We start from the raw sequence: 13649 nt of genomic DNA, 5'->3' as shown, positions 1-13649 counted from the left end.
TTTCAGATCCCATATATCAACCAAGCCTAAGCTTTCCTTGAGTTGTAAAATAGCTCTATATACCTTTGGTTTACGACCACCATATTTAAATTGATATTGATTATATATTAGCCCTTTTTGGGTCAGAGAGATGTTAAAATCCCCACAGAATATCAGTGCATGAGGCCAGGATGCTAACTCCATTTCTAGATCGATAAAGATAGAGGGATCATCCTGATTGGATGCATAGATAGAGCATATAGTAATTCCAATTTTAAGCTCCACGATCACCCACCTACCCATAGGATCGGCTGCCTTATGTATGGGCTGGCCCAAAAAGGATTTTGCCAAAATAGATACACCTCTTGTCCTTGTAGTATGGCTTGTACTTACCAATAAGTTAAACCCGGGGAACCTCAATACATCTCTTTCTGCCCATGGGATATGGGTCTCTTGAAGACATATTATATCGTATGCATTTTGGGCAATTATCCCACACATTTGATCCCTTTTCCCCCTATCGTTGAGCCCCGCTATATTCCAGGAGCACAGTTTTAACCTAGCCATATTCTATTATATTTGTTTTCCAATCAGATTCTGCTGTTTGACCAAACCTAGCGATAATCTTATGAATTCCATTTCTATTTCTGTTTTTATTTCTACAATTACGGTTGCCATTTTTATATGCTTTCTCCCCCTCCCCCTCCCCCTTCCCCTTCCCTTCCCCTTGACCCCTCTACCCTCACCCCCCACCCTAACCTCTCATATTTGAGGCAATTAGACTCCATAAGAGTCTATAGTGATGGACGTGTAGTGCCAGACCAGTGCTCCCAAATACATCTCTACAACTCTACAACTCTACAGCTCTTGCCCATATATCTTTTCCCAACATTTTTTTTTTATCTTTTAACTTTTCTTTTGCTTTTCCTTTTTAAAAAAAAATAAAAAAATCCTCTTTTTTCTTCTCTATCACCTATCCTTTAAAAAAAAAAAATAATAAGCCATACCCAAGGAAAAAAACCACACAAGAGAGAGACAAAAAAGGAAATTTTGAAGCTTCACTTATTCCCAAATTTTGTCATTATATATGGGCAGCAAATTCATCCCTAAAGGCTATCCAAATATTCCTTTGCCTTAATTTCAGAAGTGAAGAATTTTATCTGGTCTCCATTGATAACTTTCAGCCGAGCTGGATTGTTTAAAAATGCCTGAAGCTTCTTAAACGGCTTGATGAGTTGACGTAAGCGCCACCTCTGCTCAACCGTTGCATGACAGAAGTCAGGACGTACAAAGTAGGTTATGTGTCCGCTAGTTTTTTTAGCCTCAGGTCTCGCTTTTTCCCAGACTGCCTGTCTAAGAAGGAAATTGCCAAAGTACACTAATAGGGCCCTCGGATATGCTCCAGGTTTGGGTGTACTTCTCAGAGTTAAGGGTACCCGATGTGCACGCTGCACCTCTATATCCCATTTCCAGGCTGATAGGTCAGGAAGGAGTCTTGAAATAATTTAACCATAAAGGAACGAGCATCCCCCCCTTCCGCTCCTTCTGGAACTCCCAGAACTCGTAAATTACTACCCCGTAGTCGATTTTCCATGTCTTCGAGCTTCCACATCATATCCGAAAGTTCTGTCTCATGTGCCCCAATCTTTTCGCGATTTGCAACTGTTTCTGATTCATTCACCAACACTCTCGACTCCATCTTAGTCATTCGATCACTAAATGAGCCAATTTTCCTTGAGAGTTTGCGGACCAACCCTGCACCTTACGTAGCTCTGCCTGGGCCTTACGACCATCATGGGATGTCTCCTCCCTATGCGCGGCTATGGCTAGCAGGATGGTTTCTATCGTAGGTGCTATTGTATCTTGGGAGGTTCCAGGCTCCTGATGTTGGACAGGGCCAGAGGTCTGCCCATGTGAGTGAGTTGGAGCGACCACTGGGAGAAGATTGCCGGTAGGTGTATAATCCCAAGTCAGGTCCGCTGAGTCGCGATGGCTTTTTCTATATTTAAGCGCCAGTTTCTGAGCCGTTTTATTCCCCTTGGTGCTAGCTTCTTCATCACTATATTCACTCAAGCGAGATGTTTCAGTTGACCAACCCAGCTCATCTGAAAAAGAGTAGAAATCACTAGGATCTTTATCCTTGTCTTTATCTTTATCAGGATCATCCTCACTGAAAATTTCAGAACCGAGTTGCGCAGGCTGGGAGCCATCCAAGAGTATTGCTGAAGCCTGGTCCATTTGCGGACCCCCTAGGCTATCTACTTGAATTTCAGCACTCCCAAAAGTAGAGAGAGCCGGTTGTGGGTGTTTAACCAAAGTGACAGCACTCCCGGGGTCTATGGCGGATGGTGTGAGGAGATTACTGTTGTTTTTGCCCATTAATTCGGTCTGAGCATGTATTTGAGTCTCGTATCTAGCCCCATTTGCTAAGTCCTTAGGAGCACCCCCTCTAACCTGGGGGGGCTCCCTCCTCTCACCGTATCTTCCTGTGCCCGCATGTCTCCAGCCAGGACATCGCCACCCACATCGGCCGCGGCTTCTGCACGTACACCGGCCCGGACAGCCTCTCCTGCAGACATAGATTCGGCCGTATGCTGAACTCTTGGCTGACTCCTCCTGCCTCAACCCGGAAGGGGTCGCGCCGGAGTTGCGCGGAGGAGCTCCATCACCGAAGGGGCACTCTGGACGCCTTTCCGGGCACCACCACTCTGGCTCGGGACCTTGCAGGGAGCACTCTCCGCTAATCCCACCGCAACAGGAGGCCCCTTCACGGACGTTTCCGCTGCTTCACGAGTGGCCAGCCTTGCCGCTCTTGCCTCTCTTGCCCTCGCAGCCGCCGCTGCAGCAGCTGCATTCTTCGGAGCCATCCTGCCCAGACCGCCGCTCTGCTCCTGAGTCTCAGCAACACCCTGGTAGGTTTGGCGGCAGGTCTTATGGTTTTGACCGATATAGCACAGATATCGGATCACGGAGAGGCCGATAACCGCGGCCAGCGCTGGAACTTGGCTCTTAGCTAATATTCTGTATTTCTCGGTGTAAGACCTGGGGTCTCCAGGCCCTAAGGGGGTAACGTGACACGAGCGGCTAGGCACCCAAAGGCCTGTGTGTTAAGCGACCATACAACACACGCATCCTCTGAAGCAGTAAACGCACACAATAATGGACGCCACACAATAAGGTGAATGCAAATTAATCAGGTTTTATCTAATCAAAGGAGCACACACGGTAATCTTGGAGGGCAATGTATCTTAACTTGTACACATTAACATTTGCATTAGAGCTTGTGCATTACAGCATCTCATTACGGTTACCTCAGTAATCCCTGTAGTATGAACTTCGCTAGTGCTGCAGGCCGGGGCTTGCACACGTGGCGCTACTGGTGTCTACGAAGAAACAAAGGCACATGAGCATAACTTGAGGTCGTATACTGTTTGCCTAGCACCCTGAGCATAAGCGTGGTGGGTACAGGAAGAGCCTTGCACTTGGGACCTTCACTGGCGAATGGAGCGCTTGAGACCACAAACTGAGGTTACCCACTAATTGGATTTAGCACGCTCTGAGCGCTTGTGAATGCAACACATGGGATCAGCGCTCCTTGGACTTAGAACGCATTGAGTACTGGTGAATACACAGGAATGATCAGTGCTACTGAGACAGAGAACGCATTGAGCACTGGCGAATGCAAATGGATGATCAGCGCTACTGGGACATAGAACGTATTGAACACTGGTAAATACAATTGGACGATCAGCGCTACTCCAACATAGAACGCATTGAGCACTGTTAAATACAATGGAATGATCAGCGCTACTGGGACATAGAACGCATTGAGCACTGGTGAATACAATTGGACGGTCAGCGCTACTCCAACATAGAATGCATTAAGCACTGTTAAATACAATGGAACGATCAGCGCTACTCCAACATAGAACGCATTGAGCACTGTTGAATACACAGGAATGATCAGCGCTACTGAGACAGAGAACGCATTGAGCACTGGCGAATGCAAATGGATGATCAGCGCTACTGGGACATAGAACGCATTGAGCACTGGTAAATACAATTGGACGATCAGCACTACTCCAACATAGAACGCATTGAGCACTGTTAAATACAATGGAATGATCAGCGCTACTGGGACATAGAACGCATTGAGCACTGGTAAATACAATTGGACGATCAGCGCTACTCCAATATAGAACGCATTGAGCACTGTTGAATACACAGGAATGATCAGCGCTACTGAGACAGAGAACACATTGAGCACTGGCGAATGCAAATGGATGATCAGCGCTACTGGGACATAGAACGCATTGAGCACTGGTAAATACAATTGGACGATCAGCACTACTCTAACATAGAACGCATTGAGCACTGTTAAATACAATGGAATGATCAGCGCTACTGGGACATAGAACGCATTGAGCACTGGTAAATACAATTGGACTATCAGCGCTACTCCAACATAAAACGCATTGAGCACTGTTAAATACAATGGAACGAACAGCGCTACTCCAACATAGAATGCATTGAGCACTGTTGAGTCCTGCGAACGACAGTCCCCAGGAGAGGGTAATCCCACGGAGGGGAGACTCACAATTACGGCGGGAAATCCCACGGAGGGGGGAAAGTCACAGTCTCTGCATGCGGTGTTGTTCCCACTTGGCAGGGGGTGCACCGGGCCTTCCCACGACTCCCGGGGAGCAGGGGGGGGGCGAGTCTCAGGCCGCCACACGGCCGCGCTACCTCCCAGCCCCCGGGGGTTACCTTGGTCTCGTCGCTCGGTTCCGCTCCGGGCCCTTCTTCCGATACGCGCAACGGCGCGGGACACTCCCGGACACTCGCTCTTCCTTCTGATGCTGCGACGGCAGCGGCGGGGCCCCGGGCTTCTCCGCAGGCCCCGACTTGGCACTGACAATTCCCTGAGGCCTACGGGCCGCAGCGGTGATCGCGTTGCGGGTCCTCGCACCAGGGGGGGTCAAAAATTAAGCAGGAGCTCAGCCAGCTCCGCGCTCGACAGCAGATCCGCACAGGGGGTCACAGGTCAGGTCTGGCAGCACAGGAAACACAGCGCCAGTACCTGGTCGATCCCCAGCAGTCCGGCAATCAGTCGTTTCATGAAGGTATAATATTCAGCTTTGGCATGAAGTTTCAGGATGTCACTTCTGCAGTTTCAATGTTCAGTCTTTGTGGCGCAGATGATACTGGCGCCCTTGGGGTTCTGTTCCTTGGGGGGTAGGGGATGAGTTGGTGACTAGGTCCTTCCTAGTCAGGCTGGGCAGAGGTTCCCTGGGTCCTCCTACTGCTGGGCAAGATCAGTGGGTTTCACAGGATCTCTCACTCACTTAAGAGGCAGCACCTAAGCCCTGTCACTCTCAGAGGCATAAGTCCCTGGCTAGGCCCTACCGCCTACACTCCGGCGTGGATTCTCCAGCTCTGCTTCACCCCAACTGGCCAACTGACTGGAAAAAGTTCCCTCCCTCACTTATGTATCCCTAGGTCAGGTGACCTCTAGCCAAGGCGGCAATAGTAAAAACCACACCTCCCTTCTAGAAGGTTCCAGCACATTCCAGGAGTTTCCCCATTCTACCTATGGGACAAAAAAGGCGGGCTGGTGTCGCAACATTGTTGTGGGGTTCCAGCCAGCTCCTGGCAGCTAGGGTGCTACTAATAAAGACCACTCTGCAGTAGCAGGGGCCTGTGGCAGCCATCTTGGGAGAAGTAAAAAAAACGAAAAAAGTCAGGGAAAAGGGCCAAGTCCAACACAACCCCCCTTCCAGCCAAAAGCCAGGGTGGACCGATCAATGCCTTGATGGGCTTCCCTGCTTGGGGCGAGAAAAGGTGGACGCAGTCCCGCAACTGCAGGAGCACCCGCCGGTTCTCTTCCACTCTGGAACCCGATGGTTCCCTCTCAAACCTCCCTGGACCAACAAAGCCACCCTAGCTGGTTGTGGCCAGGACCGGCCCCTGGGCCATCCAGATGTCTCTGGCCCTTGTGGTCTCGCAGAGTGGGGGGCAGTAGCCCCAGGCCTGTAGTGCCCGTTGACCACTCTCCTCCTCCTCCTTGCAGTCCCAAACTGCCACTGGTCCTTCCACCTGGGGTCCGCACCCTCAGGCTGACCAGCCTTCAGGGGCGAGGCTCTCCTCCCCCTACCTCTCCTTCTGGGGTTCTTCACCCTCCTCCCCAGTCCAGGGCCTTGACCCCTCAACTTGTTTCCCAGCCTAGGGTCTAAAACCTTATGCTGCACCGGTGCCAGGGGCGAGTCTTCCCTCCCCCTGCACCCCCTCCCAGAGTTCCGCACACTCCCAACAGGAGAAGTACCCCTGGAAGACACTTCTGGGGGGACACTGGTAACAGATGCCCCACCCGCCAGGTCAGGCAACCCCTGAACCTGGCACCCCAGCCCAGGATCTAAACCCTGTAACTGGGCCAACCCCAGAACCTCAGGAGCTCTGATTACAGATGCCCTGGGTCCTCCTGACACTAGGGGCTCCCCCTCACCGGGCGGCACATCAGGACAGCCTAAGCTCCCAACCTGGGGCTCCCTTCCGGAACTCTCCAGGCCCTGAGACTGCGGTTGGGGCACCTCGGGACACCTCCCTGTCTCACTCCTTCCTATGGATAGGTCGTGAGGCCCTACAACCCTCTCTCTTCCCGGGGACCTAGCTGGGCTATTCGCCACCTCTCCCACCTCACTGGGTTGGAAGATCCCTGCACCACCCCCTTCAGGGTCACCACCCAATGCCTCCTCAGCCACCCTGGCGATATCATCCTTGGGTAATTTTGGCTCTTGGGGATGTTTTGGTACGCTGCCACCATTGCCCTTATTGGACGCAATTATCTGAAGGGCGCGCAGCTCCAACTCCTTCAGCTGCAGCTCGTGTGCCATCTTCCTTTCCTCCATTGCCCATCTCTTATTCTCTCGCTCTTGTTCCAACTTGGCCGATTCCCTTTCTCCTTCTTGTTCCAACTTGGCCAGCTCCCACTTTAACTGCCGCTCCTCCCTCCTGTCCTCATACTCCTTTGGAGACGCGCTCCTACTAGACCCTGTCCTACTACTGGCCCCAGAACGTCTCCGAGGGGGCACATTTTCAGACATATCCACATTAAGTATGTCTAGTACTTCTTGGGCGCTCTCCTCCTGAGGTGCATCTGGCGCCTCCTGTCCCTCATCCTCTCTTCCTTCTGGGTGGGCCTCTACCCATGCCCTAATGACGGTACGGAGTTCCGGTCCTTTGGCCTTCCGCACCCCAGGCACCCCCATTCCCTGCCCGAACTCTCTCAGTTGCTTTACAGTGTACCCCTCGAGGTCAGCTAACCGGAATTCCATCTTGACAGGTGGGGACCTAGATACTGAGGAAGAAATTCCTAGGATATGGGTGACAGTTACCAGCTAACCAGGATTCTCTTACACTCTCAGCCTGGACAATGGAATCAATAAATGCAGCACACAATGGTTGCAGAGCTTTGAAACAACAGGCGTTTAATTGTGGCGCCCCCCGCTTCACGGAAGAGTGCTGTATGGTCACAGGTCCTAATATCCCACCGCTGCCACCAATGTAAGACCTGGGGTCTCCAGGCCCTAATGGGGTAATGTGACATGAGCGGCTGGGCACCCAAAGGCCTGTGTGTTAAGCGACCATACAACACACGCATCCTCTGAAGCAGTAAACGCACACAATAATGGACGCCACACAATAAGGTGAATGCAAATTAATCAGGTTTTATCTAATCAAAGGAGCACACACGGTAATCTTGGAGGGCAATGTATCTTAACTTGTACACATTAACATTTGCATTACAGCTTCTCATTACATGTACACTTTAACATGTGCATTACAGCATCTCATTACTGTTACCTCAGCAATCCCTGTAGTATGAACTTCCCTAGTGCTGCGGGCCGGAGCCTGCACACGTGGCGCTACTGGTGTCTACGAAGAAACAAAGGCACATGAGCATAACTTGAGGTCGTATACTGTTTGCCTAGCACCCTGAGCATAAGCGTGGTGGGTACAGGAAGCGCCTTGCACTTGGGACCTTCACTGGCGAATGGAGCGCTTGAGACCACAAACTGAGGTTACCCACTAATTGGACTTAGCACACTCTGAGCGCTTGTTAATGCAACACATGGGATCAGCGCTCCTTGGACTTAGAACGCATTGAGTACTGGTGAATACACAGGAATGATCAGCGCTACTGAGACAGAGAACGCATTGAGCACTGGCGAATGCAAATGGATGATCAGCGCTACTGGGACATAGAACGTATTGAACACTGGTAAATACAATTGGACGATCAGCGCTACTCCAACATAGAACGCATTGAGCACTGTTAAATACAATGGAATGATCAGCGCTACTGGGACATAGAACGCATTGAGCACTGGTGAATACAATTGGACGGTCAGCGCTACTCCAACATAGAACGCATTGAGCACTGTTAAATACAATGGAACGATCAGCGCTACTCCAACATAGAACGCATTGAGCACTGTTGAATACACAGGAATGATCAGCGCTACTGAGACAGAGAACGCATTGAGCACTGGCGAATGCAAATGGATGATCAGCGCTACTGGGACATAGAACGCATTGAGCACTGGTAAATACAATTGGACGATCAGCACTACTCCAACATAGAACGCATTGAGCACTGTTAAATACAATGGAATGATCAGCGCTACTGGGACATAGAACGCATTGAGCACTGGTAAATACAATTGGACGATCAACGCTACTCCAACATAGAACGCATTGAGCACTGTTAAATACAATGGAACGATCAGCGCTACTCCAACATAGAACGCATTGAGCACTGTTGAGTCCTGCGAACGGCAGTCCCCAGGAGAGGGTAATCCCACGGAGGGGAGACTCACAATTACGGCGGGAAATCCCACGGAGGGGGGAAAGTCACAGTCTCTGCATGCGGTGTCGTTCCCACTTGGCAGGGGGCGCACCGGGCCTTCCCACGACTCCCGGGGAGCAGGGGGGGGCGAGTCTCAGGCCGCCACACGGCCGCGCTACCTCCCAGCCCCCGGGGGTTACCTTGGTCTCGTCGCTTGGTTCCGCTCCGGGCCCTTCTTCCGATACACGCAACGGCGCGGGACACTCCCGGACACTCGCTCTTCCTTCTGACGCTGCGACGGCAGCGGCGGGGCCCCAGGCTTCTCCGCAGGCCCCGACTTGGCACTGACACTTCCCTGAGGCCTACGGGCCACGGCGGTGATCGCGTTGCGGGTCCTCGCACCAAGGGGAGTCACAAATTAAGCGGGAGCTCGGCCAGCTCCGCGCTCAACAGCAGATCCGCACAGGGGGTCACAGGTCAGGTCTGGCAGCACAGGAAACACAGCGCCAGTACCTGGTCGATCCCCAGCAGTCCGGCAATCAGTCGTTTCATGAAGGTACAATATTCAGCTTTGGCATTAAGTTTCAGGATGTCACTTCTGCAGTTTCAATGTTCAGTCTTTGTGGCGCAGATGATACTAGCGCCCTTGGGGTTCTGTTCCTTGGGGGTAGGGGATGAGTTGGTGACTAGGTCCTTCCTAGTCAGGCTGGGCAGAGGTTCCCTGGGTCCTCCTACTGCTGGGCAAGATCAGTGGGTTTCACAGGATCCCCCACTCACTTAAGAGGCAGCACCTAAGCCCTGTCACTCTCAGAGGCATAAGTCCCTGGCTAGGCCCTACCGCCTACACTCCGGCGTGGATTCTCCAGCTCTGCTTCACCCCAACTGGCCAACTGACTGGAAAAAGTTCCCTCCCTCACTTATGTATCCCTAGGTCAGGTGACCTCTAGCCAAGGCGGCAATAGTAAAAACCACACCTCCCTTCTAGAAGGTTCCAGCACATTCCAGGAGTTTCCCCATTCTACCTATGGGACAAAAAAGGCGGGCTGGTGTCGCAACATTGTTGTGGGGTTCCAGCCAGCTCCTGGCAGCTAGGGTGCTACTAATAAAGACCACTCTGCAGTAGCAGGGGCCTGTGGCAGCCATCTTGGGAGAAGTAAAAAAACGAAAAAGTCAGGGAAAAGGGCCAAGTCCAACACTCGGCTATCTCCCCCTCCAGCATTATAGCATTATAGACTGCGACTGTTCGGCTCAATATTTCATCATCCAATGAAGTATACTTAGGCTTCCCTTCGCCACACTACATGTCAAAGTTCTGTGAGCACCGGTCAGACTGCACTGCGGTCTCAGGCGGCTGCCATCTTGCCGGGTATGTGAAACTCTTGTGTAATTTGCTTTCAGATAAATTATGCAAAATGACAATAGAATCACTAAAAAGCAATTACACAAAATGCATTGCGCGCTAAATAAAACATAGAATGGCATTTCACAGCATAGCGCGCGCCTACAATCATTTTAATTGCTCCATCTCTCTCCTGCCTTGCCATCCCCTTGTGTTTCCTGCTCTCTAAGCCCTATCGAACCAAATCCATCCAATTCTGCTCCACATATTTTTTCACTTTAGTTTCACTTTTTATTAGTTTTCCACTCTCCCTGTGTCTTAATTTTACATTTTTGTTTTGCGATGGTCCCACCCAGGTCCTACCAGAAGCTATGGCAGAGGCAGCAGCTCCGCAGCAGGTTTTGTATCCCCAGAGGGTGACGGCGTGGAGCGGATGTGGCAAGGATGTGGCATAGCGGCCTGAGCTGGTGACTTCGGAGCCTGTGAATATAATCAAATGTGTATATTATAAGTACATACATTGCAATGATTAATAATTATCTTTGTTGTCACAAAATATTTTAAATAAAGCATTTTCTAAAACAACCATAAACATGTCTTTGAGTCTTTTTTCACATTTTCAGGCCACAAAATGCAGTTATAGAACCAACCACAAGGAGTCTCTGCACCCCAGCTAAAGAACATACAGCTCCAGCTCAGAGTGCTTTGAAAATTATGGAAATCTTTCCTTGGTTTATGGATTCAATGGCCCGCGAAACCTACTGCGTATGATTTATTAATGATGCTGAGGGACCACTGCCCTCCACGCAGCCCTCCACAATATTACAAAACAATTAATGGCAGTGCCTCTCCCCTTCTAGGGTAATCACCAGGATTAAAAAAATATCATTAAAAAGCCCTTGCAGGCCATTATGAGGTGCTCTATTCCTAGGGATCTTCTGGGCCTCACTTATTATTCTTTTGTCTTGTCACTTGTTCTGCACCACCCTGGACACCCACACTTTATGTACACTTGGGAGCTGCAGGGAGTCTCAAGGACCCTTCAGCCTCTGTTGGTTCTGCAGTAAGCAGCCATTCTGGGTGCCGGAGAGAGCATTATTTTACCGTTGATGTCCCAGTGCCACCTTGGGCACCCACAAGATTGGTAAATGTTAAGGGCTGCAGGGGGAGCCCCAAGGAAATCGCAGATCCTGCTGGCTCCCCAGAGAGCACCCATTCTGGGTGCTAGCAGGAGTCAGCTGTGTTGCATTTCCTCCACTCAGGAAAAAGCAGCTTTTATTCCTGCCCCCACAGGGCAATAGCAAAGCTATGCTACCTGCCCTGGAGACTGCGAGTAGCAAATTAGATTTAAATGTCATGCACACACTCTCCTGGGTAGGGAACACATGAGTGCCCTGGGAGATGGAGAGCCCAGGACACTGTCTCTTTCCGCAAAAATAATCATTCAGTCAACACCCATGGCTCTAGCCCACTCAGGAGGGGGGAAATTATTTTAAAATGCCTGCCTTTTTTCTAAACTTTTACTGTGCTCCACATATCCTCCTCAAATGCGCAGTACTGTACAAAAAAAATTAATTTGTGTTTAATCCTTGGCATGGTCTCTCTGGAACGCCCCCACAAGGCCTAGGGGGTTCAGGGTATCCAAAGCCTGCCCCCTAAGTTTCTAATTTTTTTTTATAGAACTGGGCTCTGAATTCTCAAGTCCTAAAATGGCTGCAACAACATATCTGCTGGTGTTGTAGCAGTCAATCAGATCTTATCTTCAGAACTGTTGAGTCTGTTGATTCAGTGCCTTGAAATATACGTACATTTTATACCTTAATGTCTCAAAAAATACTGAACGGATTAAGAGCTAATTATAAAAAGCAGGCATTCAGAGTAAATATGCAGCTTTCTGCCAAATCTGGTGTAATGCTATTTGGAAAAAAAGTGTTTAGGAAACCACTTTTTTCTCATCTACCATTTGACAGATCACCCCAAAACTTTCCAGGAAAGACCAGAGGTGAATGAGAATTCTTTTAGGAATGTTTTCTGAAGAGTTATCTCTCTCTCTCTCTTTACTCACACTCCCCACGGCGATGTACATTTTACTTTACATCTTACTGTCAATAGTTTAAAGAGCTATAGTTATATCCAGAAAAAAACAATGGTTAAAGTGACGCTATAGTTAGGAATTGTAATAATATGTTACTTTACATTTTGGAAAACTTTGGAAATTCACTGAAACAACCAAAGATTAAAGGGACATTTTAGTTAGGGCAACGTTTACAGTTATTTTAGGGCATGAGTTTTAGTTACATAAAATACCTATATCTGGTGAATTTCAGTTGTTTTTTACGTTTAAAATGGCTTGGTATAACTGACCTTGTCGCCTAACTATAATTTCACTTTAACCTTTATTTTTTTCAGTGAATATAAACTTAGAATATTCTGTTTATGCATGTTATATTATACATATACATAAATAGACCCAAAAAAACATATATATGCACACATTGATATTTACAGACAAAGAAGCCTATTTGCCCAACTTTATAACAAACGCATCTTTTTCCACTGCCGTACTTACATATAAAAGGCAACACATGGACTGCAAGCATGGCCTCGATTCGTGTTGTGAGGGACTGGTGAGGCGAGGCTTTTTACCCATTCTTTTATTACCTGGGTAAGGAGCAGAGGAGGGAAATGAAATGACATGTTTTTGGCTATCTCCATTGTGCTCTAATTACCACAAACAAGCATAGGAAAATTCACCTGATCAGTAAGTGATATACTCAGGACAGGACTTCATCCCTCCTCCCCTTTCGCTGTGATGGACCCTTCTTCTGCGTGCATGGAGGAATGTATAGAGGAAAGGCCTATCTTGGCGGCTGCGGAGGGGACACGGGTATATTTGGGCCTTGACCCCAGCGCCTGTGTGTCTGAGCCGAAACTGCGGCATGTGCGGAGGCACCGGCGGCGCCCCACTGGCTACCCTATTCTCTACTGAGTTCTGTCACCAAACAGCTCATTAATATGAGCCTGACAGCAGCAGTCAGGATGTGGCCATCCATCAGAATGATTAGTTTAAATCCATCTTTCAAGGTTTCTATGCCAGCAGCGCCCTAGCTGCCAACTGCCTCAGTTGGCAGACTCCCTACATAGTTCATACAGCTATGGGCAAACTAAAACCAAAGTATTCCTTGGCTCAGAACACTTTTATAAGGTATTTGTTATGCATTGCTCGGATAAGCCACTTTACAGATGATACTTTCGACGGGCACAGCAAAATCTCCGCGAGCATGCGAAATTTCGTGTTTTTGCAGAGATTTCTTGCCGTTTTGCGGAAATTTGCGAAAGGCAACTTCGCAAATTCCGCCCACCCCTAGTTGCATGCTTAAAAATGCCGCGGGGATCACCACCTACCCTGGGGCTAATATATGAAGAAGCGGGGGCGGGCAGACACCTACAAGTCCCACGGACCACCACCTTCCCAGGGCTGCATAT

This window comes from Triturus cristatus, chromosome 11, assembly GCF_964204655.1.
Source record: "Triturus cristatus chromosome 11, aTriCri1.1, whole genome shotgun sequence".
NCBI lineage: Eukaryota > Metazoa > Chordata > Amphibia > Caudata > Salamandridae > Triturus > Triturus cristatus.
The sequence above is the reverse complement of the archived record's forward strand: the minus strand, read 5'-3'. Positions refer to the sequence as shown.